The sequence below is a fragment of the Triticum aestivum genome, chromosome 3D (assembly GCF_018294505.1).
Source record: "Triticum aestivum cultivar Chinese Spring chromosome 3D, IWGSC CS RefSeq v2.1, whole genome shotgun sequence".
Classification (NCBI taxonomy): Eukaryota; Viridiplantae; Streptophyta; class Magnoliopsida; order Poales; family Poaceae; genus Triticum; species Triticum aestivum.
Genome location: NC_057802.1, coordinates 351,291,052 through 351,308,383, shown reverse-complemented (window position 1 = coordinate 351,308,383; position 17,332 = coordinate 351,291,052). Strand labels below are relative to the sequence as shown.

Sequence of the window (17,332 nt, the reverse complement as noted above, 5' to 3'; positions counted from 1 at the left end):
TGGGCCTAATTTGGATAGGCCGTAAACGGGCCCTGGGTTAGCGGGCTGTAAATGGGGTATATGCGAACATGCCATTAACAGGCTTGCCGTGGGCCGGCCCGCCACCTTTTGACCAAGTCAAACGGGCCGGCCTTTTCACAGGAATGGGCCTCTGTTGGGCCGTGCCGCCTGTCGGCGTATCATAGGCGCTTTGGGTCCAATGAGTGGATGACATATGTCCCAACGGTGAGCCGACACGTGTTTCCTTCAGCCAATGATGATTTTACACGTGGAAAATCCCCATTGGTCGGGGCTGTTAACGGGTTATCGGATCCAAAACCAGACCCGATAGCTTAACGGCATTCCGTTACGGTGGATGCCACATGTCGGTCACCCTTGACGAAAGCACTTCTGTGACGCGCGATTTATCGTCATGGAAGTGGACACTTCCGTGATGATAATTTTGGCAATGTCATGGAACACTTCTACGACAGCACAGGTATGACTATCTTGATTCTGTCATAAAATTGTCATGGATGTACATGCATGACAGAAAACGTGACCTACTGTGACAAACACGTATCATCACGGAAGTGTATTTTTTTGTAGTGAATATTCCTAGCTTCTTCTTCTTCAGGTCTTCATCCTTCTCCAGTAGTACTGCAATTTCTTCTTCATAGCCATCGCATGTAGACTTGAGTTCTTCTGCTAGCTCCATGTTCCTGGCCATCACCTTCTTCAAGTCTATCATACTGGCGCACATCTGGTTTTCCTGACGACGAATGTGCTGATTTAACTCCTTGATGTAGGCTGCAATGGATTTATCCCTCCTGGTGCTAATCATCTCCCATTGCTCATCTCGGTGTCCACATATCTGGTAGATGGTGTCCTTAAGATCCTTGTTGTATACTTCGCCGATGCGTCCGATGGCGATGTGGGTGACCATTCTCTTTCCTAGACTCCAGGTTGGTGCATCAAAGGAAAACTCTATGGGCTCAGTAACTGGTGCGAACGTCCTTCCTGGAACATGAACTCGAATCATCCAACGCTCCTCTTCTAGTAAAGTGGCGGTGTATAGGTCCCGGTGAAACTTGGTATTCCGATGCCCAGGTACCTAGTGACTTCCTTCAACTGTCGTCCAAAAGGTGTGTCCTCATCTGGTTGAGTGAACTTGTTCCTTGGGTCCGCCATCTATAGAGTAGAAAATGGAGAAGAGTCAGAAATGAGTAGAGAAGAGTATCCTGTAGCTTATCCTAGTGGTCGCGTCCTACAGTCAGTGTGTGCTCTGATACCATCTTGTAGCGACCCGACCTCAGACGGTCAAGTCTCTGTGCTTAAGTGTCATCCCTGGATCGGTAATGCCGACACACACAATACTCGAGGATTTATAACAGAGTTCAATCACACACTTATTACATCGAGTGTCTCAAAAGAGAACTTATTACAATAATATGGCTGAAGGCCATCTAAATAAGATAACTGCGGAAGCTTCGAAGGTAAATGAGTCCATCCAACTCCACGACAAAACTGAGTGCACGACAACGACCTAGCGCACCTTACTCTTCGTCTGAAAATTCTGCAACATAATACGTTGCAGCCTGTGTAGGTCAGCACATGGAATATGCTGGCAAGATAACACTATAGAGCAATGAACAAATAACAGCTATCACTACATGCATATATGGCTGGTGGAGGCTCTATGGTTATCATTTGCATAAAGCTAGTTTTTCCCTACAACAAAGGAATATATTTTATTTAACTACAAAGTTTGTTGATAATATTGAGAATGGGAACCCCATCTCAATCCCAAAATAATAGTTAATAACCCAACAAATTAATTAAGTAAAGTGATGAGATCAAACCAATAATCCAAGTACTAGATACTCAAGATGTCCATAACCAGGGACACGGCTAATCATGATTAGTTTGTACACTCTGCAGAGGTTTGCGCACTTTTCCCCACAAGACTCGATCTACTCCGTTGAATTTCTCGCACTGCATGATGTTTGAGAAATGGATGGCCGAGACACAGTCTTTCTGAAGAGGTCCCCTTAACCGATAGATAGGTCGGTACACCTTCAATCCCCTACATCTGCTAGCCCATCATGGAAAGGTTTCCCACAACTTACTCAATTATGCCAGAGCCCATAATGGCATGTGTCTGCACACAGAAGTTTCTAGCATGAATAATCTTATGATCCCTTTGAGCCTGGGTGGCGAACCATAGGATGATCACACGGATGCCCCGGGATCTCCTTGGACAACACTGGATTCCCCAGGTGCCCACAAACAATCCACCCAGATGTGTATTAAAGTAGCCACTTTAAGGTTATCCCTTAATTCATAATAATACTCACAATTGCATGAATCACTCAAACCAAACCATGTCTACGAGCATAGCATAGCAGTATAAGCATAACGTAGTACTCCCCAGGGTTTGATATAAGGCAATAGGTTCTATCCTTCAACTACTTCCCAATACCCACATGTTACCAAATCGTACTCATGCAATGTTTGAGGGTTTGAAACAATGCATAAAACTGGGTATTAAAGGGATATGATCAAAGTGTTACTTGCCTTGCTGACGATCTGAAAACCCTAGTGATTCATAGTAGCAAGCCTCGCACTCCGGGAACTCTATCGTGAACAAACAATAGCATACATAAGCACTCAAGCACAAGATGCAAAGGTAAAACCGAGAGAAAAATATCTGAACAGAAAGTACAAGAGAAGAGCTTCGATTTGCAAAAAGAATCAATCGAATCAGAGATACGAAACTCAAACTACGATCAAAAGAAGTTCAAATTCAAATCGGCTTGAAACCAAATTTTAAATTTTCCAAAATCATGTGCAAGTTGTTTATCTGAACAGAGGGGATCGAGATGAAGATTTTGGCGTTGGTTTCACTAGATTTGGACAAACGAGCAAAAAGTAATGAGGGTTTGAAGATCAGGGACTAATCTGTAAGAGAAGTATTCATAGATAGGTCCCTGGCTGAAATAAAACTAAGAAAAAAAGTCTACGGAACGAACGTTCGTTAACAGAACTAAACGAAGGAACATGTTCGGTAACAGAGAGAAACAGGTGAACGTTCGCTAACTAGCGAACCCTAAAAAAATAAAACCAATCTAAACGAATAACTGAAAAAAAGGGGGCGGGTTTTCATGGTTTTTACTGGTTCGACGGAAAACTGGCGGCGGATCCGGACGGCGGCGGTTGCGGCGGCTCCGGCGAACGGGCGAGGCAGCAGCGGCGCGGGGCGGCGGCTCGGCTGTGGCGATGGTGGTGCGGGGCGGCGGCGACAGCGGCGGCGCGGGGCGGCAGCTCAGCTGCGGCGGGGGGGCTGCGGGTTTGGTGGAGGGAGAGGGGGCGGTGGTGGCGGCATTTAAAGAAGGGGAGGGGGCGGTCCGGCTTGCGGGAGGGGCAAGCGGGGCGGCGGCGAGGCGAACTCCCAGCTGGAGTCTGGCTCGGCCACGCGGCGGGGAGCACGCAAGGAAGGCGGCGGCGCTCGGCTGGGCCAGCCCAGGAAACCTTTTTTTTCTTTTTTTTTTTAAAATAAATTTCACTGCGAACAAAAATTCAAACAAATATAAAAATAAATTCTAAAAATTCCAGAAACAATATTCACCGTCCAAAACTAATATTTAGGACAAAATGAACATTTTTCTAGACTAAAATGCAATTTTCAAAAATGCATGTTTTTCTCTAATTCAAATAAAATAGCAAATAAAAATAATTTGATTTTAAATTTTTTCTCCAATATTTCTCCTTTGTTGAAGAAGTCATTTTATCTACTCTCATTTAATTTTGTTATTGGAATTATTTGGAGAGAAAATATTAAAATCAAATTGATCCTCTTTTCGAACTAAATTCAAATATGAAAATTTGTGAAACCTCCAACTCTCTCCCTGGGTCCTTGAGTTGCTTAAGATTTCTAGGATCACAACCAAAATGCAAATAAAATATGATATGCATATGATGATCTATGTATAACATCCAAATTGAAAATTGGGATGTTACACAGATGGGGCCCGCCTGTTAGGTTGACGTGACATCGCTAAACATCTGGCATGTAACGGCGACGCTGGGTAACGTTGTGAACATGTGTGGAGCCCTGTGGGGTCCACCTGTCATTGAAAGAAAATAAAAATGAATGGCTTTTTTTGTTTTGCTTGCCTTATCTTCACCATCGAGCCGCTCGTCACCCCCCGGCCGAGGCAGAGACCGCCACTAGTGTCGCCGTACTGAGACGGAGCTAAGTTGCAGCCATTCCTCGGGAGGTGCACCTGCCTCGGCGCTGGCGAGCCCCGCATGCCAGATGGTGCCTCGCGAAGTTATATGTGCGCCGCCGCCCACCAACGACGAGATTCCAGCCGCCGTTATATGTGCGACCTGCAGCTGGTCTCGGCCGTCCCGAGCTTCGCGGGCAGGAGTCGGGGCGCCCGACCGCGTCGGCATCTCCCAGGCCGTGCACGCGAGCTCCATGCAGCATCGGGAATCGGGATCCCTGCGCCCTCGCGAGCCACGCGAGGCCTCCACCGGCGAGGGAGGTGTGACTAGGTGCACCAGGTAAGCTCCAGCTCACCGGGGAGCTCCTCAAATCTTCAAATCCGCCACCGCCCGTCCTACCCCTGGCCAAGACAGAGCCCACCATCGCCGTTGCCGCACCGAGGCAGAGGCCGCCGTTCGTCCGCCCTCGGCAGGGACAGAGGCCTCGCCGACGCCAGTGCTCCCCCGCGGATGCCATCTTTGAGCACGGCCGCGCCATCCCGACGCGACCGTCCTCGCCGTCCTTGACCTTTGTCGCCTCGCTGAGGCTCGCGATGGCAACCTTTGTCCGCCGGCCTGTGCACTGCACGCAAAGTATTCGATGAAATGTCAAAGAGAGGCTTGTTAGGCTGACAAGCGGGCCCCACGTCTACCAAACGATTTCATGTAATGGTGTGAGAAGTTGGTGCCACGTCAGCCTGACTGGTGGGCCTCATCTGTCATAAACTCACTTAACCGAGACCGATCAGTATTTTTTGCAAAAACATTACTGAAGACATGGTGTTTTAAAAAAAATGTATTGTAGTGTTTTTCGCAAATTTAGCCTTTAAAGTGGTGGTTTCGTGCAATTTACTCTTTCAGGAGATTCCAATCCAACGATGCAGCACTAGTCTGATGGGAAGGCAGCTATCAGTAGTCTGATTTCTAGTGTTGCCCATTCTTAAATGGTTCGACCTGGATGTAACTTGTCAACTCAGGCCGCGTTCGGTTTCCCTCTGCTCCATAGCTCCGCTCCCAGAGCGGTAGTTAAAATACTTGGAGCCATCAAACAGCTGCTCTGCAGATTCTAGAATTCGAAGAGTTGGTGGACTGCCGAACGCGCCCAGTGTATACATAACCCGAGGTTTTTGTGGACCCGAAGTAAGAAACTGAGAACCGCGCGACCACCCCCCAAACTACTCCCGAAATCCGATCCCCTCGGTCCACTAGCTTCTCCCTTTCCGCCTCTCAATCCGCGCGGCGACGAAGGGGAGGGAATCCCCTAGGTTTTTAGCTGCGAGCGTCGCCGGCGGGCAGTCGGGGGCCGCGACGGCCAAGGGGAACGGGAGTGCGGACCGTCGCGGACCTCCGCAGAGGGGCAGCGTGTCAACAGCCGAAGCACCAGCATTCCACCCGAGCGACCACGCACGCGAGGAATAGGAGGGGAAGCTCTCGGTGGCGCGTGGCGGCGAACGTCTCCGTTAGAAGGTGAGTCACCGCCGCAGCCATGCCTCATATTTTGTCTCGGTTTTCTCAGGGCGAACACGGGTAGATTTTGCGTCGACGCGTCGTCGACGTCCATGGGGTGTCAAAGGGGGAGAGTGAAGGGGGTGAAGATGGTCGAGGGGTTGCCGGATTTTGGAGGATTTTTTCTGTCAAACACAAATCCAGGCAGTCAATCGACTGATAGAGGTCGTAGGCTTGCCTCCTGCGCACAAATTCGCACCGGTCGTTTTTTATCAAGGGACGGGATTTTTAAAGGTGCACAAGCGTAGTCATGGCGAGGGTGGGGGTTAGGCGCAGAGCTCATAGCCGTTTGATTTTTGGGTGGTAGGCAACAGACACGAATCAGGTTTTGTGTATGATAATACACAGAGAACCTGCCATTTTTTATAGGCAATATGATATTTTTTCTCCAGGCAGGACAATGTGTTTTTTCAGGAAAATCCCTGCTGTTTTCTTTTCTCAGCACAGTGATGTTAATTTTTCAGTTAAAGTTCAGTCAAAAAGTTGATCTATCATGTTTGCTGTTAAAAACGTCTCTGATTTTTTTTCTTGTAGGATCATAGTTAAGGTAATGGCTGAGGGAACTATTACTCTGAATTCATATAGGCAACTTCTTTTTTTCTGTTCAAGTTCAGTACACTCAATTTTTTAACAGCATACACCATTTTGCCTTTTGCTTTTCGAACAAAACTTCAGTATATAGTCCATTTAACTTACATTGGCGGAGGAACTTCAAGATGAAGGAAATTTTTCCCTAGTTTTGTACGCAACTATTCTTCCCATTCATCACTTTCTCCCAGGGATGTAGGCAAGTTTTGAACTTCACCGTGGGGATTTAGGAACAACTCTTCCAAATTCAACCTGCAAGTTTATATTTCCCTGAGCAGCTACGCTACTTTATTAGGGTTCTCTGTAAAGGGGTTTCCTAAGCAATTACTATGGTGTTTTTCTTTCCAGAGGTTAGGTGGAAGACAGTACATAACACAAAGCAAGATCTCAGCATCTTCTCTAACCAGGTTCAAAAAACTGTGAGGGGACCGTAGGGTAGTTCACGCATGCTCGGCGCTGGGCCCATCTGCCTGCGGCCCAATACGCGGCACATATCTTGGGCCCAGCGCATGGCCCACCATTGGACTTCGCGAGCAAGGCACACGTCAGAACGCGCTACCAAGGGCCTTGCGAGGCCCTCTCGCGAGGCTGTCTCCCGAGGCCTCCTCCCCTGAGGCAAGCAACTTGAGGGCTCCTCAGCCCGGTCGCACGGCGCTGCGCCTGTCACGTGGGTGACGCGCACGACGACGAAGAAAGCTAGAAGAGCGCCAGCAGGCGCACAGGAGGAGGCTTTCCTCTTTCGTGCTAAATGAGCGAGGCCAGCACACCTGTACCCAAAGCAGTCCCCAAAGGTGGCCAGATCGGTGCAAGAAGACCAAGACGACGAGCGTGCCAGGGCGGAGGTCATTACCGAGCCCACCAGTGCGTCATGGATAGGAGCTTTGCAGGCAAAGACCATCTTTTGTCAGGATAAGCTGTGCTCCTGTCCCCCTTCAAACTGGCCGTTGTGGCAACCCTTCCGGCCAAGTGTTTTCGGGGGAAGAGGACCAAGGCAAGTATAAAAGAGGGGAGGGTGCCGCTGTAGAAGGGGATCGATTCCTACCCCCAACTCTTGTACTCTCATTCTCCCTCGCGAGAGCAATCCAACCACAAAGCAGGAGTAGGGTTTTACACCGCAAGGTGGCCCGAACCTGGGTTAATTGTCGTGTCTACTGTTCTTCTTTAGCTCGTGTTCGTCGAAGCGTCGTCGTGAGGTTGCGAGGTTGTGAAGTAGAGCAGGGCGGTAGCAGCGTGCGCACCTCGGTGTTCGAATCTCTCGGGTCCCCGGAGGCCCGATTCTGACATTTGGCGCGCCGGGTAGGGGTGTGCCGCTGTTCTTCCGCTTCGTTCCGATCTCCGCTCCACCAACTCCATGGCTGACGCTCGCCGTGTTCGTGCCGGGTGCGGGGCGGCTCGCGTCGCCCAGACGGAGCCCGCTGGCCGCGGCAACCGCCGCCACTCTGCCGAGGCTGCGGCAGCCGCAACCGACCCCGTCGCCCACGAGCAGCAGGACTCCTCCATGCACCCTTCTGTGCAGCTTGACGGTCGCACCGCTACGGTCTCCTCCCTCGGCCGTCGCGGGCCGGCGAACGCGGAAGCCCCGGCGCTCATGGCGCGTGAGCTGCTCCGCTACTGCCCGATCGACACCGGCTACGATGCCTGGCTTGGCCGCATCCCCACTCTAAGCTATGAATAGGATTACTTGATGTTAGTCCTTCAACATATGTTTTACTTAAAAATGGAAGTTATTGTACTTGGGTGATGTGTCGAGTAAATGATGATTCCATACGATTCTTCCGGTATCTGTTTCCGAATAGAGGTTCTTTAAAACTGAGGTTTAGCCGGTCAAAACTCAGTTGGTTGTTTCAGAATAGAGGTTCTTTAAAACTTGAGAAGAGGTGTAAACAATGTTGTCTTGCTTTCTAATCAGGTAGTCAACTGGGACAGCTTCGAGATGCATGTTCACAAGAGGGTGAAAGACCATGTTAGCTCACCGGATGTTGCCAAGCAGATCCCCATTGAGAGGTTGAGGTGACCATCCGCGACCAGTGCGAAGGCAGCCAAAGGACATGCATCTGTTGGTGATGGGATCTGTTAGGATGCCAACCAAAGTGCTCAACATCACCACCAAGAAGTCCCCTTGTGTCGCAAGGTGACCTTGTGGTGGTGGTGCGCCGCCTTGCTTCCGGCGCTAACGAGATGGTGGGGTTGTTGCCGTGGTTACCCGTGGTTAGGTGAGTGATTTAGTGACAAGTGATTCATTTTCATCTCTGTTGGAATATAATAACAAAAACCGATGTAAGATGAGATACTTGTCATGTCAAATAGGTTGCTGTTACTCGCCCAAAAAAGGTTATTGTTGAAGAAATTGTTCTTTGCAGGATATTGATTGCATGCCACTACACCCATTGGATTTTATCCCTAATCTCCCAGACGTCAAAATATTGTGAATAAATACTACAGTAGCTTCTTAGTAGTAAATTTGAGGATCAACCCAAAGAGTTTGGTGGTGGGGTGCATCACCGAGCTCGTCAACGCTGCCAGAGAGGCTCCGGCGCCCTCCCACTCGCTGCGTCCTCCGCCATCTCGTGCTGGGGACGTGGTGCATGGTGCGCCTCCGCCTCCTCCCTTGCGCAGGATAACGCCGAACCCCGGCGCGCCGCGCGGCGGCGCGACCTGCCTCGCGGAGCACCCGCACCAGCCCGGGATGAAGCCAGCTGCCAAATCGTCCACTGTGCGCCGCCTGACGCACGCGTGCGTGCTGCTCGAGCCGCGGCGTCAGCGCCAAGACCGGATTGTTCAAGAGGTCGCAACGGCCGGGCGCCAGAACCGGGCCGCCCTCGTGCGTGGCGTCCCTTCGAGCATCGTGGGCTGCCGGGCTTTCGCTCGCGAGTTGCGCCGGGTAGTTTGGCCCGACAAGTTCAAGCCGGAGCTGCCCCAGCGCTACGACGATATCCTCGACCCCACGGATTTCCTCTAGCTCTAAGCGCTGAGCATCGAGGCGGCGAATGGTGACGATAAGGTCATGGCGGACTGGTTCCTTATGGCCCTCAAGGACGGCGCACGCTCCTGGCTCATGAACCTGCCTGAGGAGTCGATCTCTTCGTGGAGCGAGCGTTGTGAGCAGTTCGTCACTAACTTCAAGGGCACACATGATCGCGCGCTCACTGTCAACGACCTGCGGCGTGTGAAGCAGCGCCCTAGTGAGACCCTTGCAAGTACATTCAGCGCTTCAGCCAGGTGCGTCACAAGATCCCACGCGCCTCGGACGAAGCCATCATGTTGGCGTTCTCCAACGGCGTCACGGACATCAGGATGCGCGAGAAGCTCGCCATTAACGACGATTTGAGCTCGGCGCTGGATCTGTTCAACATCGCCGACAAATGCGCCAAGGCTGAAGAGGGCCGCCTTTTCATCCATAACGATCTCGATGCCAACACCAGACGACAATAAGACCAAGCGCAAGGGCCCTGCTGTGTTGGCGACGAAGCCTGAGCAAAAGCGCGGCCGCGACCGCGACGAGCCCGAGAAGGACAACCCTCTGTTCTGCGTATACCACAATGTGCGCACCCACAACACCGAAGACTGCCAGGAGCTCAAGTCACTCCGCGACGAGCGCTTGGGCCGCCATGGGGACCGCAACGACCGCGGCACCGGCCGTGTAGGCGGCCGATTGGACAACCGCAACGGCAACCCCACCAGGGCTGGCGCGACCGGCCTCGCGAGGGCGGCTGGCGCGACTAGCTTCGTGAGGGCGCCTGGCGTGATCAGCCTCGCGGGGCGCACCCTCAGGACAACGCTGCCCTTCCATCGCTACCACCGCCGCCTAGAAGGAATGACGCCAATCAGCATGACGAGGGGGCTGGGGGCTTCCAGGAGCCTCGCGCTATGGCTTGCATCCTCGGCGGAGTTCAGGCCCCCGCGTCCAAACGCCTCTTCAAGCAGTTCTCTCGCGAGGTAAATGCCGCCCTTTCGAGGCTTGAGGCCGTGTGGCCCCTCAAGTGGTCGCAGTAAGCTATCACCTTCGACTCCAAGGACCACCTTAGGTGCTCGGCCACTGTCGGTGCGCTCCCCATGCTGTGCATTCCCACCATCAGCAACATCGTCGTCACCAAGACCCTCATCGATGGGGGTGCTGGCCTCAACGCGATCTTCATCGCGACCTTCGAGACGCTCCAAGTATCCTATGACCAGCTGATGCCGGCCGGGCCCTTCTCAAGGGTGACGGACGGGTCTACCATCCCCCTAGGGCAAGTGCGCCTCCTTGTGACCTTCGGCACCCGCGACAACTACCACACTGAGCGCATCGACTTCGACGTGGCCCACATCGGCCTCCCGTACAACGCCATCTTGGGATACCCTGCACTAGCCAAGTTCATGGCGGTGACCCACCATGGCTACAATGCCCTCAAGATGCCTGGCTGCAGCGGCGTCTGCGATGAGAAGGACGCGGTCTGCTCCCTCGAGCATGCTTATCGGGCCACCGCAGCCGTGAATTCTGACTGCGAGGCTGTCGCCGGACCTCCCGAGGCCGCCCCCGCGAAGAAGCAGCTACTCCCCAAGGACCGTCCCGAAGCGGGGAAGGCAGCGGCTGGTGGCAGCAGCCAGGGCACTGCCCCCGCTGCCAGGGCTTGCCCTCCTCCCGCATAGGAAGGCGTGCCTGGCGCCTCCCTTCGGGCAGGCTCAGGGGCTTTCGCCTGGAAAGCATCCGACCTGACCGGCGTGCCGAGGGAGGTGTTTGGGCACCACTTGGAGGCGTGCCTTGTCGCGCGCCCCCACAAGCAAGGTACATGGCGCCTGGCGCCAAGGCAGCAAGAGTTCATTGCCCAGGAGATTCACAACCTGCGAGAGGCTCAGGCTATTCGTGGCGAGCGTCGCCTCGCACGTCCCGCCAATCCAATCGTCGCCCCCAGGGAGGGTAGCAAGGTGCGCGTGCGCGTTGACGTTGCGAGCCTCAACAGGGCCGGCTCCCAGGACCTCTTTTGGCCATCACGCGTCAGCCTGAGCAGGGGTCTCGCCACCAACTACATCCGCATGCCCTTCGGCCTGGGGAATGCCGGCACCACCTTCCAAAGGTTGGCGCAGCTCGCGATAGCCCCTTGCGAGCCTCCAAGGCCTCAGGAGCCAATCAGCCCTTGAGAGGTGAACTTCCGCGGCATGCTTCGTCAAGCGCCCCGACACTCCCGCAGCAACATGTTTCCAGGTGACTCTTTGGTTTGTTCGAAAATTGAGGGCGCCCCATGGGCTGCATCATCCTCAAGCCGGCCAGGGTCCATCCCTGTAGCCGCCTTGCTTTTTGGTCGTGTACTCGATTTGCTTATGCTTTAATGACTTTATGTTGCTTGCTTAATCCTATGCTCGGTGCCGCGTCACCATTGGGGGCGCCATCTCGTGGGCGCCACGCGCTCGCAGCTCTGCTCTTGACCGTTCCATGAGCGAGGGCTACTGGCACTACGCCTGTGCTCGGGTCCGACCCTGCAGCGTCGATAAATCTGAGCGATCGAGCTCTGGCTCGCGGGCCTACTCCCGTGCACGTCACCTCACTAGGTCCTTGGTGCCTTATCTCCTCACAGAACAGTCACGAGTAAGTTGGCGAGTGCGCGTTGCCCCCCATACCTCGTAATCTGTAACATGCAACTGTCTCAGGAGCCGAACGCTCGGAGGTCACGCGAGCGGCACCTCGCACGCCAAGCAACACCGACGGATCGCGGCTCGCATTGCCTTAGGAGGCCCAGCCTCGGGTGATGCATCTCGAGTGGTCGTGCCACCGGTGGCGGTTCGATCAACGCTATCATTCGCGAAAGCTAAGTACAACCACCTCACGCGGTGCATTCGCTGTCGTTAAAGTTTCTTCTCGCGACCTTGGCGGAGCCTGTCGCCTCCTTTTCGCGCGAGTCGCTTGCATGTTAAAAGGGGGGCTTCCAGAGCATCGCGCCTCGGGGGCCCTCACTGGCCCTCGGTGCCCCTCACCTCTTGGCCTTGTCCCAGGCAACGTGACCTGACATACCAGCGGCGGCTGAGCCTCGCTCGAGGGCCGGGTCCTGACGAAGTAGAGCATTTTAGGCAAGCAAGAAAAGGAGGAGCAAACCTCGCGAGGAAGCGTTGGGAGGAGACATACAATTTAAACCACAAAGGCATTAGTGAAGACGCAAAAGGCATCGATTTTTCACGCACCCCTCGCGGGGCTTATATTGATCTAGTGCAAATAGAAGACGAGATAAAGAAGAGACTTCAGGGAGGCGCATCCTGACGCCGCCTGAACTCCTCGCGAGTCGCGACCGCCTCGTGTCGCACCTCGAAGAGCTAAGTTAACCGCCCGCATGACTCGATGGCCTTTGGTGGCGTTCCTTCTTCTCATGACCTCGCTCAAGGCGGAAGCCTCTTCTCTCGCGTGAGCCGCTTGCGCGTCAAGGGGGAGCTTCCTGAGCACCGCGCCTCAGGAGTTCTTACCGGAGCCCGAAGCCCCTCACCTCTTGGCCTTGTCCAGGCATCGCGGCCTGGCATACCAGCGACGGCTAAGGCCCGCTTGGGGCTGGGTCCTAGCGATGCAGAGCGCTATGGTGAACGTGAAGAAGAGGGGCGAGCCTAACGAGGAAAGTTAAGAATGAGCTCGATTTCGAACCACAAAAGCATCAAATTTAAAGCGCGAAGGCCACAGTTCCTTACACACCCCCACGGGGCCCACATAGTTCCAGTGCAGGAAGAAGAAAACAAAAGAAAAGCTCCTGGCGGGAGCCGCCACCCCCAGGGCGCCGGCTCGAGGGTCGACTGCGCCCTAGTCGGAGTTGTCCTCGCTCTTGATGCTGGGGGAGTCGTCGCTGCTCCCGCTTCTGTCGGAGGGGGACACGTTGCAATCATCATCGCCGGGGGTGTCGTTGTCGTCGCTCTCCATGCAGCACTTCAGGCGGCAGCCGGTGACCCCGACGATCTTCATGAAGAGCGTGGCGGCCCCGTCGTACTTGAAGTAGAGGATGTGCCCCTTCTTCAAGCCACGAGCGAGGGCGAACGACTTCCATCCTGCCTCAAGAACATGAAGCCGGTGGGGGTGAACTCTGTCGCCACCCAGGAGGGGCCGTCGCAGCAGCCGTCCGGCTGCACCCGAAGGCCCAGCGGCGCGCGATCCGCCATTTCCTCCACGAAGGAGCCCGAGAGCCGGAGCCAGGAGCAGGGCTGGCGGTGCATGCCCATGATGAATTTGCGGGCCGCGTCGGCGGAGTGGCTCCACGCCTGGGGAGGCAGGGCGGCTGCACCGCTCCGACCGCGGCCGCCTCGCCCCCCGCGTTCGCGCCTGTGGGTGGCGCCTCTTTTGTGGCTGCCTGGGCTGGTGTAGGCCGCCGCAGGAGGGCGCCCGCGTCCTCGGGGAGGCGCCTCGGGCGAGGCGGCGGATGCGCGAGGACGACCTCTCCCCCTCGCCGGCTTCAGTAACTCTACCTCCTCTATCGTTGCCTTCCCCTTCTCAGCGGCGGAGAACCTCCTCGTGGGCGCCATGACTAAGGCAATGGCGGGAGGAAATGGAGAAGCAAGAAGAAAGATGGGCCAAGGGGTCCTTCTCCCTTGCCTTTATGTGGCGTTCGACGGAGGGCCAGTCCGCGCCTCCTCGCCTTCAGAAGACAGGTGCAAGACAAGGGGAGCAATGATGGCCCCGCGCCGCGCGCAGGCAGGCTTTATGTCAACCCGGGCGGTTGCCGAGGCGTCGTGGGAGAAGTGGGGGTGTTACGCCCCCGATTTGACCGTACACTAATCATGCACGCAAATGTGTACGACCAAGATCAGGGACTCACGGGAAGATATCACAACACAACTCTAAAACATAAATAAGTCATACAAGCATCATAATACAAGCCAGGGGCCTCGAGGGCTCGAATACAAGTGCTCGATCACAGACGAGTCAGCGGAAGCAACAATATCTGAGTACAGACATAAGTTAAACAAGTTTTGCCTTAAGAAGGCTAGCACAAAAGTAGCAACGATCGAAGAGGCAAGGCCTCCTGCCTGGGACCTCCTAACTACTCCTGGTCGTCGTCAGCGGCCTGCACGTAGTAGTAGGCACCTCCAGTGCCGTAGGTGTCGTCGTCGACGGTGGCGTCTGGCTCCTGGACTCCAACATCTGGTTGCGACAACCAGATAGAAAGGAAAGGGGGAAAAAGAGGGAGAGAAGCAACCGTGAGTACTCATCCAAAGTACTCGCAAGCAAGGAGCTACACTACATATGCATGGGTATATGTGTAAAGGGGCATATCAGTGGACTGAACTACAGAATGCCAGAATTAAAAGGGGGATAGCTAGTCCTGTCGAAGACTACGCTTCTGGTCATCTCCATCTTGCAGCATATAGAAGAGAATAGAGTGAAGTCCTCCAAGTAGCATCGCATAGCATAATCCTACCCGGCAATCCCCTCCTCGTCGCCCTGTTAGAGAGCGATCACCGGGTTGTATCTGGCACTTGGAAGGGTGTATTTTATTCAGTATCCAGTTCTAGTTGTCATAAGCTCAAGGTACAACTCCGGGTCGTCCTTTTACCGAGGGACACGGCTATTCGAATAGATAAACTTCCCTGCAGGGGTGCACCACATAACCCAACACGCTCGATCCCATTTGGCCGGACACACTTTCCTGGGTCATGCCCGGCCTCGTAAGATCAACGCGTCGCAGCCCCACCTAGGCTCAACAGAGAGGTCAGCACGCCGGTCTAAACCTATGCGCGCAGGGGTCTGGGCCCATCGCCCTAAGCACACCTGCACGTTGCGAACGCGGCCGCGAGCAGACCTAGCAACCCACACGATCACGGCGGTTACGTCAAAGCGGTCCAACACGGCGCGCGCCACTCAGTCGCTGACGTCAAAAGAGCTTCGGCTGATACCACGACGTCGGGATACCCATAACTACTCCCACGTAGATGGTTAGTGCGTATAGACCAAATGGCCAGACTCAGATCAAATACCAAGATCTCGTTAAGCGTGTTAAGTATTCGCGAACGCCGACCAGGGCCAGGCCCACCTCTTACCTAGGCGGTCTCAACCTGCCCTGTCGCTCCGCCACAAAGATCCACTTGCGGGTACTCCTACGAGCCGTCCCGACTTTAGTCATCTCAGGTGTCATGTATATAGTATATAAGTATATACCCGCGATCACCGCCCAGGTGATCACGGCCCGATAGTGTAGCACAGCAGACGGACAAGAATGTAGGGCCACTGATGGAAATCTAGCATCCTATACTAAGAATGTAGGATTGCAAGTAAAGGTATCAACAGTAGTAGCAAGGATAGGCTATGCATCAGAATAGGATATCGAAAAGCAGTAACATGCTACACTACTCTAATGCAAGCAGTATAGAGAAGAGTAGGCGATATCTGGTGATCAAGGGGGGGGCTTGCCTGGTTGCTCTGGCAAGTAGGAGGGGTCGTCGACTCCGTAGTCGAACTGGGCAGCAGCAGTGTCGGTCTCGTAGTCTACCGGAGAGAAGAGGGGGAAGAAACAGTAAATACAATGCAAACATAAGCATGACGATGCGTGACATGACAGTGAGCGGTGCTAGGGGTGTCCTAACGCGACAGTAGGTGGTACCGGTGAAGGGGGGGAACATCCGGGAAAGTATTCCCGATGTTTTGCGTTTTCGGACAGAAGGACCGGAGGGGGAAAGTTGCTAGTTCGATAGGTTAGGGAGGTGTGGTGGACGAACGGACTGCGTATTCGGATTCGTCTCGTCGTGCTGAGCAACTTTCATATAGAAAACATTTTCATCCGAGTCACGGTTTAAAAGATATGAATTTTCAAAGTTTATTTGAATTTCTGAAATTATTTAATTAACAGAAAAAGGGATATGACGTCAGCATGACGTATGAGTGACGTCAGCGGTCAACAGTCCGGGTTGACTGGTCAAACTGACAAGGGGGACCCACCTGTCATAGACAGTGGGTTAACAGAGGATTAAACTAATTAGTTTTTAGTTAATTAACTACTGGGCCCACCTGTCAGTGAGAGATTAATTAAACTAATTATTTTTATTTATAAAACATTTTCTTTTTTAATTTTTGCGGCGGGGCCCGCATGTCAGTGACTGGGCCTGCCCAGTCAGCAGTTGACTGGGTCAACCCAGTCAACTGGGGCCCGTGGGGGCCACTGGCAGTGACCCAGGGGGTGGCCTCAGGTGTGCCACGTCGGCGGCCGGCGCCGGAGCAACGCCGGCGACCAGACGCATGGCGGCGCGGCTCGGGAGGGGTACGGGTTTCACGTACAGGGGGTCTCCGGGGGCGTGGCTGGGCGCGTTCGACGCGGCTCGACGTCGCGCGTCCAACGGCGGTGGTCGGAGGGGCTGGAACGGCCGGAGACGAGCGCTATGAACTCGCCGGCGGCGAGGTGCTACGGGTGCCCGACGGAAGCTACGCTAGAGCGCGCGAACGGCCGAACTAACTACCTCGGCGGGTGCGGCTCGGTGCGGTCGGGCTAGCGGGCCAACGCCCGTGACCATTTGGTCACCGGAGACACGCCGGCGGCGAGCTCCGCGGCGTGGCGTTCGGGCGCGCGCGGGGAAGCAGCTACGGAGCGCGAGCGAGCTAACGGAGAGGGGGAGGAGGTAGAGGAGCTCACCGCGCGGCGCAAGAAAGGCCCGTGGGTGGCTTAGTAGCAGCAGGTCGTCGCCGGGGAAGTAGGGGGTCGCCGGCGTCCGAAGATGAAGGCGAGCTCGGAGAGGTCGTTGTAGTGGCTCCGAGCTTCGACGGAGAGGCGGAGGGGGTGTAGTCGAGGGCGGTGACGTTGTACGACACGGCGGGGTGGCGAGTGGGGCACGGTGGCCGCGAGAACGACGGGAACGGCGGCGAGCGCGTCGGGCGTGGGGAAGAGGGGAGCGGCGCGGATCCGGGGGAGAGGCGCAGAGGCCGAGGGAGTGAGCGGGGTGAGTGGGAGAGAGGCCCGAGGGAGCGGGGGCCGCTGGCGCCCTTATCCTCTCGCGGGGTTCACCGCCGGCGAGGGGGTTCGGCGGCGACGCGCCCCGTTCCGACCCGGTCGGGGGAACA

General features: G+C 54.7%; 1 long non-coding RNA gene across 1 annotated transcript; it reads left to right on the top strand.

The window, feature by feature from the left end:
• The first annotated feature begins 4,974 nt into the window (after window positions 1-4,974).
• Window positions 4,975-8,112, top strand: LOC123078826 (uncharacterized). The gene is made up of 2 exons (XR_006437712.1): window positions 4,975-5,715; window positions 6,691-8,112. It is a non-coding gene; the product is annotated as an uncharacterized lncRNA (long non-coding RNA).
• The last annotated feature ends 9,220 nt before the right edge of the window (window positions 8,113-17,332 follow it).